Raw genomic sequence first — 13633 nt, 5'->3', positions numbered from 1 at the left:
TTCGAAAGATCTGGACATCCTAATACAGTTTTAGACTCCGAGAGTCAGGATCATGGCGATCTACGCACATGCGAAAGTCTTGAAACTTATTGATATTCAGCCTGATATTGATATTGGGCCTCAAGGCTCTTATGTCTTTAACCATTAACTCTCGAGTTTTCCTTGATTGCAGGAAGCTCTGCATGACATGAGCAATATTGATAAACTATGAAGGGTTTCGTGTCATAGTAATACGAGGGGCACTAAAAAACCTTCTGGCCTATGCAACACGCAGTGCCGCCAGGCGTCATTCGACATTTGTTTGGAAAGTTTGACAGTTTTTAGCCTAAGCGTACTTAGGACAGTTTGACATGCGACTATATGTTTGGTTGTTTTTAGTGGCCTGATTGAGACACCTCCAAAACATGGTTTTTGAACGCTTTTACAGCATCTTCTGGCGACGTAAATCGTTGACCATTGGATCCCCAGTCAGGGCTGTACGGCGTATGACCCATCAATTCCACGTATTGTCCGGTCAAACCGACGCTGGTTTAAATGGATGTGTGAGAGCTCGCATTGTCATGATGCAGAAAGATTCGATTTCTCTTGTTCGTTTTTTTTTCGAATTTCTCAGGAGACTTCAGGAAAACAAATTGTAGTGTAACACTCAGAATTAACCGTCTACATATCTCAAGCCACATAGTCAATTTTGCCGAAGAAACAGGGGACCATTTGCTTCGAAGGCCTTCTTTCATGAACAACTTTCGATGGATTGGGTTGTTTCGGGCTCCTACGCATAGGTTAAAGATTTGTCGTCTGTGACGATCATATAAATGTCGTTTGAAGCACCGCGATCGTTTTTGTACAAAATTTTTTTGCACAAATCCACAAGAGCCTTTTTTAAACGATTGACCAATTTTGCTGGATCCGGCGAGAAAAATCCATTTTTGCGGACAGGTGTTCATGCAATATCAAATCTTAGTTGGTGGAAGAAATGCCCAAGGATGCCTCTAACGAATCTCACGGTATATAACATGGCGATCTTGCATTTGCCAATTTTGGGCGACCCTCACTACCTTCGTTTTTTTGAGAGTGTCGGCCACGATTAAATTCATTAAGCCAGTTTTTCATAGTTATATAGGATGGCCCTTTGTCGACATACACAGATTTCATTTGATCGATGCACTCTTGCCGTGATTATCCATGTCGAAATTTATGAAAAATTATAGGACGAACATATTCACAAGTAAATTCCATTTTATTGCAAAGTGATTTTTTCAAGTTACTGTAAACAACACAACACATGGTCGTATGTCAAACTGTCCTGAGTACGCTTAGGATAAAAACTGTCAAACTTTACAAAAAAATAAATGTCAAATGACGCCTGGAGACACTGCGCATTGCCTAGGCCAGAAGGTTTTTAGTGCCCCTCGTATAAAGTGCAACGAAGTAGCAGATGAACTAGCTCGAGGTGGCTCTAAGTCTATCGACCTTGCAGTTTATGAAACTGTCCGGCCACCAATGTGCTACTACATCGAAAAACTTCATGAGATCTATAGCTAGAAAGCACATCAAAGATTGCTCTTTGAACCTGGCTGCAGTACATCCAAAGCAATCTGGCCTGTGGTCTCTCGTCGAAGAACGACCTCTACACAATCAATTGTATATACGAAATTCAATGAAATATATAATCATAGAGTTTTCATGAGAAAGGATCGGATAAAAGTGATAAAGGACAATGAAAACATGACAATATCGATTTCTTGGTCTGGTGGAACGACCCTACATAAAATTCTCCTAGCAACATTTTTGTAGAATATTTTCATGCACGAAACCTCATCGTTTGCTAATTTTTCAGTTCCAAACATCCATCTGCCTACGTGCTGAGTTGTGTACACAATATATCTCAAATATTTCAATAAAATTATCCACTCCACACCAAAGTTCAAAATGTGAACGCTGAATTTTAGTTTAAGGGGTGACCCATAATTATAAATTTCAGAAAAAAGTAGTAGTTAGTTTTCGAGATAGAGTTGGCACCGCAAAATGCTTAAAAAACAAGGTTTCGTAGACGACCTCAAAATTTCGTAATATTTTTCTCTTTCAGATGAAGAAAAAATCTGCCAAAAAGTTACGTAGTTTTATCGAAAAAATAAGTCATAAAAAATGTCTTTTATTGAGCTCTGGGGGTCTCCTTTTAAGGCTAAGCACACTAAAATGTTGAAACTTGGTTGTGAATTGCTTATAGTTTTTATTGCATGTAGACCTTACGATTTGTATTGCCCCATCATTTTCACCTATTTTGAAGGCTTAAAGATTTTCTCACGCGGAAGAATTTCGTCCTGAATAAACTCTTGCAAAAAAGGAAAACCGACAAAAACTTTCTAATGTAAGATTCGGCAGAAATGGTATTGATATGTTCGAATGTATTCGAACGAATGCCCTTTCTAATGAATATGTAAGGAAAAACTAACACATTAGCCTATATAGGCCAAAATATAGGAAAAAGTTAAAAATTTGTGCACATTTTATAAATTTTGAGTGTTATAGGAATTCACTCACGGAGTCGACCCGGAGTCGTGAAAAAAACTCGCCTGGATTCGGAGTCGAGCCAAAAATACCTCGACATCCAGCAAAGCAATTGATCAACAATACTGCTACTATCTGGTAGTCTACTCCTCGTCACCTCTACTCCAACGAGAAATAAGCATAACCTTATCATCACCTCCACTTTACAATCTTCTTCATCTTCTCCTCATCGAGCAACAACTCCCAACACTCTATCATCATCTTTAACTGATAATAGAACCTACCGCACGATTTTCGATATTTTCTGCTTATAGATTCCCACGCTTACAATTTCCATTTTCTTGTTTGTTCTCTTTCCATGAGAAATTTTAAAAACTTTAGATTGCGGGTGCACCATTTTTAAAAGCTGGAATTGATTAAATACTGTTACGGAATTATGTTTAACTTAATCCCGTGTTGAAGTTGTTTTATTTCCCGTTACGATTTGTACCAAATAAAACAGGGTTCGTTTTAGATTACAATTTTACAGTGCTTTATTTACTTTATTGCGTTTATTCACAACCGACTTTAATTACTAAGCACACAGCTTTCCTTTACATCATTCTTAATCGATGATTACATGTCGCGATACAATTCGTAACTGACTAACTGTCCCTCAATCTCCCGGTATTTATTGCCCATCGCTTCTCGCTACCGACTCTTCTAGAAGATCTGGTAACCTCTCGAAACCAACTGTGCAACAAACACACAAACGCACAACTCGCCTAAGCGAACAATAACTCACACATATATGGGAGAGATGGCAATTAACACACGAGAATCGAAAGAACAGCAATGGCGTAATTGAACTATCATGAAAGGTTACATCAAAACCAAAGTAACGGCTTAATAAAAATTTGCGCTAAAATTAAATTTTTCAAATTAACGGACATTTATCTAAACTTACTTAAACATGTCAGTTACATTCTTAACAATACATTAGAATTTTGATTTAATGAATTTTCAATTATAACCTTAACGTACCACTGTGCCTGTTAAAGAATGTGGCGTCTGAAATTAACTCCTAGTCTTCGTTATTGCTTACGTTTTATAGACGTGTGTGTATTTGTGTGAATCAAACAATGTGTCCTTTTGTTTCAAACAAAAGAAAATAATGTAATAAATGTGTCTGACTATAAATTATTGTCTTAGTGAGTGTGTTAATGTGAACGAATGTAGGGAAGTGAATGCAGCAGTCCATGGGACATCTACCCAAACATATCCACAAACATACATGCACACATGCATAAGTTTATTCGTATGTGGTAATGATAGTAATTATGTGATTTCATTTTTTTTCTTGTTTCATTCCCCTCCATTTTCGTCTCCATTTCGGTTATGATGTATTCATTACATTTAACAGCTTGTGGTAGCACAATGAATGAATGCATAACCGCTTGCACGATTTTACTGGGTGCACGAGAAAATGGGTTTCAGTTTCCGCAAAAGAGCTTTACCATTTTCTTGTTGCGTATATGCAGACAGAGCAAGAGTGTTCCCATTCCGAGACTGTTACTCGGTACTGTCTTCATAACGTCTTTTTTCCAGTAACCAAAAGTGTGGAAAATAAATGCAAATCAACAAAAGGTTATAAAAGCTTTGCGGAACCAGAAAAGAAAGAGTAAAATAATCAACGTAGTGGAACAAAAAAAGATGAAACAATGGGAAGAAAGACTGCAATTGCAACTGTGGCGTTTATGGCAGTGATTGCCATTAAGAAGGACTCGACTCGACTCTACTCAGATATTCATCCAACCAGCAGAATGCATAAATGATGGGTTAATTCGTAGAAGCAACATCAAATTAACACATTTCACATTATTTGTTTTCACATTCCAGAGGATTGGATATATTTCTGTTTCTTTATTCAGCGATAACACGTCGTCATTTGGGAGAAAGTAATGAATTTTTGAAAATAGCATAATTCGCTTATTTCTCTTGATATCGAGCCCAAAGCAAAATATGTAATAATAAATATGCATATCGCCCCACATAGAAGCACCAATTATCATTCAAGACATTAAGAATATCAACATTAGATAAAAATACCTATTCAAGAGAATTTCGAAGGGAAAATACATATTTCTTATATATTCCTATTAACAAGAATTGAACCATAGTAAGTAATTTACATAAAACACGGTGCTCTTGAATCAAATTTAAATGGAAGGTGCTTACACCTGGGAAGTTTTTGCGGATTCTGAAACTACAATGTTCATAGATGATAAAAATCAAAAAATAAAAAAATCGCCAGAGCGCTTTTTAAATAAATCGCGATTCAAGTTGACATTTTGAAGGGTGTTTTAGGTTTTTGCAATTTGGCTTATCAAAATGGGACTAAAGAAAATGTTGTAGCTATGAAAATTCTCTATAAGATTGACAATCTTCGTAGTTTTTACCGTTATTGAGATATAGAAGTTCAAATTAGGACAAAGAATTTACTGTATCGCCTCTTTATATTACAATGTTATGCACAGTGCACCTTCACTAACTTTTAAACGAAAACCGTTTACACCAGGGAAGTTTTTGCGGATTCTGAAACAGCAATGTTTATAGATGAGAAATATCCAAAAACAAGAAAAAATCGATGGATATATTTTTTAATAAATCGCGATCAAAGTTCACATTTTTAGGCTTTCACGATTTTGTACGGAAACCGCAAGTCCTATCGAAATGGGACTAAAGAAAATGTTGTAGCTGTGAAAATTCTGTACAAGATTGGCTAATTGATATTTTCTTAGGTTTTACCATTTTTGAGATAAAGAGGTTCAGATCAAACTTTCAGATTTTTTATGGGACTAAAGAATATGTTGTAGCTGTGAAAGTTTTCTACAAGATTGGCTTTCGTAATTTCTAAGTTGTACCATTTTAGAGACAGATAAGCTTAAGTTGGGAAATTGCAGCCATGACATTGTTTTATAAGGAGGCGATACAGTCAATCCATTGTCCTAATTTGAACTTATATATCTCAATAACGGCAAAAACTACGAGGATATCATAAGAGTCAATCTTGTAGAGAATTTTCATAGCTACAATATTTTCGTGATATGCTAAAAAACCCTTAATAATGGCAACTTGAATCGCGATTTATTTAAAAAGCGCTCCGGAGACAACAAAATTAGGACAAAACGACCATGAGTTCATCATTGTAATTTGAATCATTGTAAAAAACGTTATTTATCATGCTTCCGACAATTTCTTTATCAATAGTTACGAGTTCCTTTTTTATATATCCCCAGTAAAAATTTGGAAACCGTATGAGACGAATACTGTATTACCAGTAAGATAAGAAATAATGGGTTATTTTTCTAAAATTGTTACGAGGCAAAACTACTTACTTATCTCATAACTAAGTAATGAGTACGGTGACACTCACCGATGATGAGTTGGTGGTGCACTAGGGTTATGACTTTTTGACGTTTTTCTTAAAAATGATTTCCTTCGAGAATGAATGAGCTTCTGCCTATTAATGCAACAAATAACGTTCGATCCATTTAATTATTATTATTGAAAAAAATTTCACGCACAAACCATTTTGAAATGAAAAAAAATTCCCAAAAAATTATTTCCTGTTGCACGAATGAATGACCTTTTGTCTATTAATAACTAAGATAACTTTTATACCATTTAAATATTGAAAAATGTCAAGCACAAACCACTTTCAATTGATATGGTATATGGGATAAAGTCATATATGATATAAAATGATACATATGTAATGATATGGCTATGAAATTGGCGAGAAACAAAATCTAATATCATTTTGGTGATGCCGTGTGGCTATAAAGATTGTTTTGAGTTAAAGCCACTCCAAAAAAAATTCAAAAAAGCTCATATATAAAAACTTTAAAAGCTTTTTGTGCGTGAGTTTTTTTTTCGAATAACCTTATAATTAAGTTTTTATCCAATCGTAGGTAATAGTTCATCAAAATATGATACAGGGATACGAGGTTGTAAAAGTTTAAACAACCCTAAATGTACGGACGCGTGGCACAGAGTGTAGTGCATTTGGTTAGAAATCAGAAACTCATGTGTTCTAATTCAACAACATAAATTTGAACACAAATTCACCTCAAATGTTGTAGAAGCAGAACCGATTTTTTAGCTTATTTTTCACACTCAGTGGCCATAGAATATTAAGTTTGGGCAAAATATTACGAAATCCAAAGTTTGGACCAAATCGGCTGTTCGGTTTATGAGACATCGCGCGTGCCATATTAGCGAATATTTTTGAACTTTAGTCGGAAGGTACCGGAAGGAGTGGACCGATAGGTACCATCTCCAAACTTTAAGATTTGCAGAAGTATTACAATCTGCAAAGTTTGGAACAACCCAGCATCGAACATTCGGATGTTGTTGCATCTCTAACCTTTTTCAGTAGGATATCGAATAGATCACACAAAAGAATGTCTTCTTGTCTGAAACCTCTTTAAGTACTGAACTGTTCGGAAAGGTTCTTTCCTATTTTAACTGAGGACTAAGCATCAGTAAGAGCCATTTTACAAAGCCGAATGAGTTTTGCGAAAATACCAAATTGCTTGGTATTCGTTTGAACGTATGGTGCTGTTGAAAGCCGCTCTATATCTGACAAAAAATGGTAAGTGTCGATCTGCATCTCTTGGGTCTTTTCTAGGGTTTGTCGCGCAGTAAATATATGGTCAATTGTGGATTAAACAGGGCAGGACACAGAATGCTCAGAACTGCTGCTTCTTCGTCATCTCCATCAATTGGGAAAAATGTCCTTTTCATATTCTGAGCACTGAGTATTTAAGCCATGTAAAACTTCTCTACAAGTGGTGTCGAAGACACGCCGCACAGTGGTTCAGAATCGTTTTTTCCTGGTCAAAATTCTGTAACTTTTGAAAGGATACAGATATATTCATAATTCTTTTTTTGTTAGACAGATAACACAACCAGCTTTCAGACGAATTGTATGCGGTAAAGTTCGGTCCGGTAGTTGCAGAGAAATTCAAGGTCAAAGTTGAACTTTTGAGTTTTTTTAACTATTTCTCATCAAAATATGAGTGTTTTTGTGGTTTTTATATCTTCCTATGTATTAAAGATGGTCTAACACCAACAAATAAACAAAATAATTACCAAAAAAACTAAAAAAAAATTTGAAAAATTTCGAAAAAAAAAATTTTTTCAAAAATTTGTAAAAAAAAATTACAAAAAAATCAAATTTTTTCAAAAATTAAAAAAAAATCTCCTTGGGTTTTAATAAAACTTATATAACTCGTATAAAAACCCATATACTCAAAAAAGTTGTAATTTGTGTCAAAAAACTGTAATTCATATGGAAATAGTATAGAAAAACACACATTTTTACCCATGTAATTTCAATAAATTGAAAAAAACGTGTTAAACGGACGGAACGGGACGGGTACAAAAGTATATATGGGCTGGAAGAGGAGACTTTCGGGCATCTTTCTGTGAAAACAGAACTTTGTTCCATGTTGTTCCACAAAAGTTCTAGTCCACTAAATTTGGAATTTCATAAAATTTAGTACCCGAGGAAAAATAAAATAGATCATGTTGTGTAAACGCTACGGTAATTTACTGAAACGATTTTTAAAGGCCACAATCTTACCTACCTTACAAAAAACAGTGAACACAATAACTGTTATAGTTTCAGAGAAATAGCTTCGTCTTTCTCCAGAAATTTGCAAAAATTACGTATTTCCCAAAAATGGGGAAAATGCTCGTCTTTAGTGGCACGCCACGCCCACACCTTCCTATATTTGGGCCTAATTTTTTGGTATCCTTAGTTTCAATATGTTTACTATCGAATCCCATATAGAAATTAAATATCTTTGACAAAACAAAATTTTGATTTTTGGCCAGGAAAATCGCTTCTTGAACCATTGTGCGCCGTTCGGACTCGACGATAAACTGTAGGTCCCATATCAATGAGCTAATATGAATCGAGGTGAACTCATTGCTATGAGAGAAGTCTCCCTTGTCCCGTATGGGATGTTTGTGGAACAATTATAAAAACGATAGCTATCGATATTATCGTTAATTTGTCATCACCATTAATTTGGAAATAAAAATGGCGGAAATGTCTATGCTTTTGTTGACATTTTGCACAAGTACTTCACAGAAAGATAAAGGAGAAAAAACAATCGTTTTTATACGATGGCGGTTTTAATTCTGACAATAAGAAATAAATCTTAAAACAACGCTACTCATTATATTGCGAAACATTGTTAATTAAGGGCTTCCTACGTACTATATGATTACTGAGGTCCCATAACATTAGTGACAATGTTGTAAATTTTAGCGGAAATTAAGAAAGAATTAAAAAAAATGCTTGCTTGCAACTTGTTTTAAAAAATTTAAGCTGTTTATGCATCGGAAAAATATTTTAAAAATATGTACGTAATCTAAACATCGCGACGATTCAAATGGAACCAAAATATAGATATCTGTTTAGCGGTTTGCACATTTTAGCAAAAACAAATAAGATATATTGAGGGAAGTTATAAAATTTTTGTAAGAGAAAATATTTTTCAAATTTTTTTGTGAGTTAGTTGAAGAAAATGTAAGAAAAATGTAAGTAATTAGGTCGGAGATATTCTTCTATTTCAGTTAAATTTCACGCAAAAAATCACGTTTTTTATTATAATCACTTCTCGAGTACACGCTAACATCTAGCGGAAGATATGGGTAATGTTCAAATAAATGTTGGGTTCCTTTGAATGCGGTATAATCTTCAAATAAAACTTTATCATTTGAAATGCGTGTAAATCGCGAAATCCTCAAAATCGCTTGATGCGCATGCGGTTTATCAATACGGCGAATTCTTCTCTTTTAATTTGTACACATTTGCCAGGATTTACCTTGGCCGCTAAGATGTAGGGTCGTCTGCAGTTTAGTGTGCAACAATCTGTATAACTCTTATAATTTGCACAAAGTGCATACACTTTTTATGCGCATCCGATTTCACTACCAACCGTGGAAAAATACATCGATCTAATCCTATTTCGATCAAATCCATCAAGAACCGTCGATGTAGCATCACACACTATTTTTGGGATAAATCGGATACAGCTCCCATGCCACTATATTTTTTAAACCGCTGTTTTCGCAAAACGGGATTGATGTGTCAGTTTTTTTATTGACAAGAAAACGATCCACAGAAAATGCGACTAAATCCGCGGTATTTTCAAAAACATTTTGCGCAGATTTTTCGGTTTTTGCAGTTGCTGTTTTTGCCGTTCTAGAGGATGGATTTTCACGATCTATGATAAATATGATCCGGACCGCCGAAAAACTAAAATATCGCGGGGTACCAGCACACTCAAAAGGATATTGTAAATACTGTACCCAAAAAATATTTTTTTTAGAAAAAATATCGCACTAAATTTTGGCCTTTGGCAGTAGATTACACTGCTGCTGTGTGGGCTACATAGCCAATATACATATCAAATTATGCGTAACTGCAAGTACTCTAATCATATTAATTGTTTTTCGAAATACTCGAATGCGCGTTCCAGTTAAATTAAAAATACGAAAAACACCTAAAATCCGGCTTCAAAATGTCAGCATCCATAAAAGGTGGAAGCAGTGGAATTTTCGAAAAGTGACACATTAGAAGTGTTATCTTCATTTTGTATTCTTCTACTTTTAGGCCATGTTTATATTATAGGCTTTTGTAGGGTTAACCTTCTTAATGAGGATTTATTTGGCGTATTCGCAAAAGAATTGACACTTGAAACCCAGTGGGTTTGTTAAATCCGGTTATATATAAACTTACTATTACTTTGGACATATGTCCGTCATTTGAACGGTTTAATCAGCAATCAAATAGTAACGTAAAAAACCTCGTTAGTTTCAACGTTTTTTCCTATTTTTATTCATTTACGCGGTCATAACTTCCACGCAAATTAAATTATTTTGCCAAATTTTTGTGCTTTGTTCAAAAACACTTGATTTGATCTAGCCATGGTCATAGTTACTGGTAAATTCCAATAGTTCGCGTATTATAATAGTGCAAACCTTTGCTTCATGGAAACTAAATTTTTTTGATATTCACTCATATACACTTTCATACGGGAAAAATGTGCCTCATCGAAATAATAGTTTTAGACCACAAGTATGTTTGGACGAAATGTGTTTCAGATAATTTGGAGTTGATTTAGCCATGTCCGCCTGTCTGTCTGGCTGGCTGGAGCGCACGATAACTCTCCAACGGATCAACCGATTCGGTCCAAAATTTGGCTTTCGTAATATTTTGTCCAAACTTAGTTTAAGTTCGAAGATGGTTTATATCGGTACACTCCTTCCGGTACCTCCCCCGATAACTCTTAACGGAAGTAACCGATTTGTGAAATTTCTACCAGACTTAGATGAGGTTCCAATATGGACTCAATCGGTCCACTCCTTCGGGTACCTCCCACACAAAATTTCGGAAAAGTTCAGATTAGGACCTGTTCTCGAATAGCTTTGATTTTTGTTGTAGCAACTTGTATTCACTGCCCCCCCATACGCCGGTATAAGTTTCATCAGGGGCAAAACCATACTTCCTGAGAAAATAGCCTGAAAGGTACAAAAAACCCTATGACACCGTGAGTAGTGGTTGGAGCGCAAGATAACACTCGAACGGATCTGCCGATTCGGTCCAAAATGTGACCTTCATAATATTTTGTGCAAACTTACTTTAAGTTCGAAGATAAGCCATATCGGTCCACTCCTTCAGGTACCTCCACCACAAAAACTCAAAAATGTTCGGAAAAAATTGTGCGCACGATAACTCTTGATGGGAGTCACCGATTTGGTCCATACTTTACACATCCTAATATATCTACCAGATATAGATCAGGTTCGAATATGGACAATATTTGTCCACACCTTCGGGTACCTCCCACACAAAATTTTGGATAAATTCACTTTAAGGCCTTCTCTTGAATCACTTTGATTTTTGTTGAAGCAACTTGTATTTGCTGCCTCAATTACGATAGTAAAACCCCTATGGCACCATATGTAGTGGCTGGAGAGCTGGAACCGAATATTTCCTCGAATATTAGATGAAATTCGAAGGTGGTGCTTATAGGTCCACTCCTTCCGGTACCTCCCCCACAAAAGTTCGAAAATATTCGCTAAAATGGTACGCGCGATTTCTCATAGACGTAGCAACCTGTTTGTTTCAAACTTTGGACCTCTAAATATTGTCGAAACTTAGTTTATGTTCAAATTTGTGCCCTATCTGTCCAATACTTGTGGTACCACTTATACAAATGTTCAACATTTTTGTATGGTTAAGGGTCTGTTCGAGGATCCTTTGGACATTTTTACCGAAGATTTTTCTAGTGACCCTGTTTACAGCGATATTATGTTTTTCGTAAGCTAGTGTGATAAAAAGCCATATCTATCGTTATCCCCGCAAATTTTTGAGCTTTAATCCTATCCCTACTTTTTTCGGTTCATACGCCCAACATTTTGAAAACCCCCCTAAATACATACGTTTTTCTGCGAAAAAAAACGTATTTCAATCCACACAGGCTGATACTTTTTTACATGTTATTTAATAAAAAAACACAAAAATAAAAGAAAAAGAATAAAAGAAAAACCGCGAAATTTCTATTGATTTCAATAGATTTTAAGTTAGGGGTTTTAATTCGACAATATCGATAAACAAAACTAATTATCTATATTGAATTTTTAAACAATAATCGATACTATCGATAACGCCATCGATTTTTTGCCAGCTCTAGTTCATACTTTATTTGCTACATTTAATCTTGTACGTACCTTTGCTGCTACAAGGTGGGTGTCCGCGTCTATGGTTGCTCCTCGGAAAGATCGCACATCCCACACGATCGATGAAGTTCTTCCATAAATCACAACGTGATTAATTTGATTTCTTGTTTTTTTTTTTGTGGTCAGGTTCCCTTATGAATTTCGTGACGCAAATAAAGCTGATGTTGAAGAATTCTGCTTTTAACCGAATTGCAGCAAGTCTTTCATCCACTGGGGTGAAGCGACCTTGTCACGGTGCGCCTGAACTAAATTTAAATGAAAGGTGCTTACACCTGTTAAGTTTTTTGCGGATTCTGAATGTACACTGTTCCTAGATAAGAAAAATCGAAAAACTAAGTATATCGCCGGAGGGCTTTTTAAATAAATCATGGTCAAATTTCACATTTTTAGGGCTTTTTTCAGGTTTTCACGACTTTTCTTGGAAATCGCAAGTCCTATGGAAATAGAGTTAAAGACAATTTTGTAGCTGTGAAAATTCCCTACAAGATTGGACTGTATGGTATTTTCGTAGGTTTTACGGTTTTTGAGATGTAGAAGTTCAAATGCACTGACGCCTCCTTATAAAACAATGTCATGCACTGTGCGCCCTAACTAACTTTAAATGAAAACCGCTTACACCTTGGAAGTTGGATTCTGAAACAGCAATGTTCATAAATAAAAAAATAAAAAAACCGGAAAAATCGCTGAAGGGATTTTTAAATAAAGCGAGGCCAAATTTCACATTTTTAAGTTTATTTTAGGTTTTCGCAATTTTGCTTGGAAACCGCAAGTCCTATCGAAATGGCTAAAGAAAATGTTGTAGCTGTGAAAATTCTCTAGAGGATTGGCCTTTATGAATTGTTTTTAGAAACTACCATTTTTAAGGTATAGAAGTTCAGGTCACATTTTTATATATTCAGTGAATTGTACAAATTTCAACTTCTATATCTCAGAAACGGTAAAACCTACAAAAATATCGTGGAAGCCAATCTTATAGATAATTTTCACTGCCACAACGTTTTCTTAAGCCCCGTTTCGATAGGACTTGCGGTTTCCAAGGAAAATTGTGAAAACTTAAAAACCCTACTAATGTGAACTTTGACCGCGTTTTATTTAAAAAGCCCTCCGCCGATTTTTTTTTTTTTGGTTTTTCTCATCATGAACAATGTAACTTCAAAATCCGAAAAACAGTTCCCAGGTGTAAGTTCCTTTCATTTAAAGTTGGTTAAGGCGCACCGTGTTGTATCTTTCAAGAACATGTGCCAATGCATAAACTGCACCTTCTCTATAAGGAGTGCGAACATTCCAGGTGCACATTCGCAGATTAATGTCCTTAAACATTTGC

The 13633-nt window shown here is 35.4% G+C and overlaps 1 long non-coding RNA gene across 1 annotated transcript in view; it reads right to left on the bottom strand.

Moving 5' to 3' along the window:
* LOC141390881 (uncharacterized) overlaps positions 1–12640 on the bottom strand; it is a 161325-nt gene extending 148685 nt beyond the window's left edge. Inside the window, exon 1 of the long non-coding RNA XR_012409510.1 lies at positions 12301–12640. This is a non-coding gene — a long non-coding RNA (uncharacterized lncRNA). The remainder of the gene's footprint in view (positions 1–12300) is intronic.
* Between the last annotated feature and the right edge of the window lie 993 nt (positions 12641–13633).

Source organism: Musca autumnalis, unplaced genomic scaffold (assembly GCF_047663935.1).
Source record: "Musca autumnalis isolate F117 unplaced genomic scaffold, ASM4766393v1 scaffold_1, whole genome shotgun sequence".
Lineage (NCBI taxonomy): Eukaryota > Metazoa > Arthropoda > Insecta > Diptera > Muscidae > Musca > Musca autumnalis.
This window is presented reverse-complemented; position numbering and strand designations above follow the sequence as displayed.